Below are 2,640 nucleotides of genomic sequence, written 5' to 3' on the forward strand. Positions count from 1 at the left end.
CCTGGCCCTGACCCTCCTTTCTTCAAGCGCCATGTGGGCCAGAGGAAAAGTGTGGTAGGAAGCACAAGGGCCAAACTTGTGGACATCAGGTGAAGCAGCAAGAATCCCACCCATCAGGGTAGCAAGTTCTAGAGCCTCAACCCATTGTGGCCATTGCAGCCAAAGACCTGGCTCTAGGAGGTCTGAGTCACCCAGCAGGAGGGGAAAGATTTGCTCTTGCACAGCTGGAGACAGGGAAGTTGAGCACTGGGAGCTCCAGGGCTTTACCACAAGCCAACCCAAGAACTGAGATTTGAACTCAGATTGCAGGATTCAGAGTCCTGAGTGCTGTCCGTTACACCATGGGACCAGCTTGTGCTGCCTTCTCTGCACATCGGTGACCCTCATGGGGCTGGCTTGTGTAAGGGGGCTCTTGGCCCTTTACTAAAACTTAGTGTGTGTGTGTGGGGGGGGGGGGTTTGGTTGGCTAGTTCCCAGCACCAATAGAAGGGGGAAGGGCCAATGGGAAATCAGGACCCTGAGACTGACAGTCCCCAGGGGCAATGGGGAGAGGCCAAAGCTCCAAGTTAGCTGCACTGACAGGCCAGGCAGTGTAATGGGGGAGTCACCAGGCCAGGGGGTCCCATCCTCCGTGGGAGCTGGAGCTGCCTGGGCCAGAGTGGGGCGGAGCTAAGGAGAGAGCAGGAGCCCGAGAAGAGCCGGGGAGCAGAGCTGTGCAGGTGTAGTGCCAGAAACTGCTCCCTGTAGGACTTTGCTACCTGCAGCAGTTACTGAGACCTGAGGTTGTTCTTATTTGCTGACTTGTCCTAATTGGCTAAAATTTGACAGTGGTTTCTCTAGCAAAGGCCAGTCCCTGGCCCCTTGGTCCAGACATCCTCATTCACATCAGGCTGGGGTGACCAGATGTCAAAGATGAAATATCGGGACACGGGGGGCGGAGCAAAAAAAAAGCCGGAGGCTCCCCCCCCCACCGCCAGGCGGCAGTGGCACAGCCCCGTCTCCACCCAACTCTCGGCTCCGACCCCCGATACACCCCCAGCTCCCCCATCCCCTCGCTCCTGGGCCCAGCCTGGGCTCTGAGCTCTGCAGCCGAGCCGCACTCCAGGTCCCTCCTGCAGCTCCCGGGCAAGGGGCAAACCAGGCAGCCGGGCCCAGGATCTCCTGGCAGGAGCGTGTCTGCCCCACGTGTGTCTCCGCCCCAAGCCCACATGGGTCCTGCTCGCTCCGAACTGCCTCCAGCCCCACTGCGCTGCCCCGCAGGCTCCAGGGCTGGAGCAGCCTCCATGCTGCCCTCCCGGCCATGGCCATGGCCCGTGTGCAAACCTGGGAGGGAGGAGGATGCCGCCTGCTTGGGGAAGAGGCAGGGCCAGGGCAAGGATTTGGGGAGGGATCCAATGGGGGAAGTAGGGGGTGGAGTCAGGGAGGGGGCGAGTGTCCCTCCGGGCTCTGCCTGTGTGCCGGAGCAGAGGGCAAAATTGTTTGTTTGTCCAGTGTCCCGACCAAACATCAGTCGGGACGTGGGACAAACAAGCAAATATTGGGACAGTCCTGATAAAATCAGGATGTCTGGTCACCCTACATCAGGCTTCAAGTTGAGAATCATTTCCCCTTCCTGCTCTGGGAGGGGAGACTTTTAAATGCACTCTCTGTGCGACTGCACATGGCTAAGCAAAGAGAACAAACCCCCAATCCCCCCTGTGCTTTGGGAGCCAGGTTTGCGGGGGGAATTCTGTAGTTCAGATGACTTCACGCCTGGGCATTGTGATTCTTTACCAGTTTCTCTGGCATTGGGGCAATTTTGTGCTCACAGCTGTGATGGCTGAGTGGTTAAGGTGTTGGAGTTGAAATCCAATAGGGTTCCCCTGCACAGGATCAAATCCTGCTCACAGCAAGGCCTGTGTTTTAGCCAGTCTCTCACCCGGGCAATACCTCTGTACAACCCCCTGAGACACTCTCAATTCTCTCCCCACCCCAAGTAAATCCTGTTCTGCTCCTTTCATAGAGATCCCTGGGACACCACCTCACACTGTGTCCCTGAGTTGTTGGGCAAACTCTCAGCACCTGAAGCCTCTGCCACTCACCTGGTGCCCCATAGATCAGCCATAGCCCTAGTTCTGCTCCTCTCTCTAGAGTGTGAAAGGAGCCGAGTCAGCGACTCCATGGGAGCTACGGGGCTGCAGAACCAACAAAGGAAAAATAGGTGCTCAGTGCCCACTGGCAGCCAGCTCCCCCCCCCGCACTACAGGCCTTGCTGACAAGCTCCTCCTCTTCCCCTTCAGCACCTCCCACCTGCCAGTGATCAGCTGTTCAGTGGGGTGCAGGAGGCGCTGGGCGGGGAGGGGGAGGAGCAGAGACAGAAAGAGGTGGGGGAGGGAGAGGAATGGGGCAGGAAGGTGCAGGCCAGGAAGAAATGGCACCGGGATGATCCCCTGCTGGCCACTCGAAGGCCTGGGTGCTCACCGCTCCCCGCAGTTTCCAGGGAGACCCCTAGTGTGCCAGCCCTTCTTGAAGTCACCATCTCTCTGCCAGGGTCAAGCCGCAGACTCCTCCGCCCCTGGGACTGCTCGCTGCAATCCCCCGGGGGACCCTGTTACTGCAGAGTCCTTCTCACTGGTCACATATCCCAGGGGTTAATCGCCC

General features: G+C 58.8%; 1 non-coding gene across 1 annotated transcript; it reads left to right on the forward strand.

Moving 5' to 3' along the window:
* The first annotated feature begins 1,809 nt into the window (after positions 1-1,809).
* On the forward strand, positions 1,810-1,891 carry TRNAS-UGA. Its single transcript has one exon. It is a non-coding gene; the product is annotated as a tRNA-Ser (tRNA).
* The last annotated feature ends 749 nt before the right edge of the window (positions 1,892-2,640 follow it).

The sequence above is a fragment of the Mauremys mutica genome, unplaced genomic scaffold (genome assembly GCF_020497125.1).
Source record: "Mauremys mutica isolate MM-2020 ecotype Southern unplaced genomic scaffold, ASM2049712v1 000972F_np12_obj, whole genome shotgun sequence".
Lineage (NCBI taxonomy): Eukaryota > Metazoa > Chordata > Testudines > Geoemydidae > Mauremys > Mauremys mutica.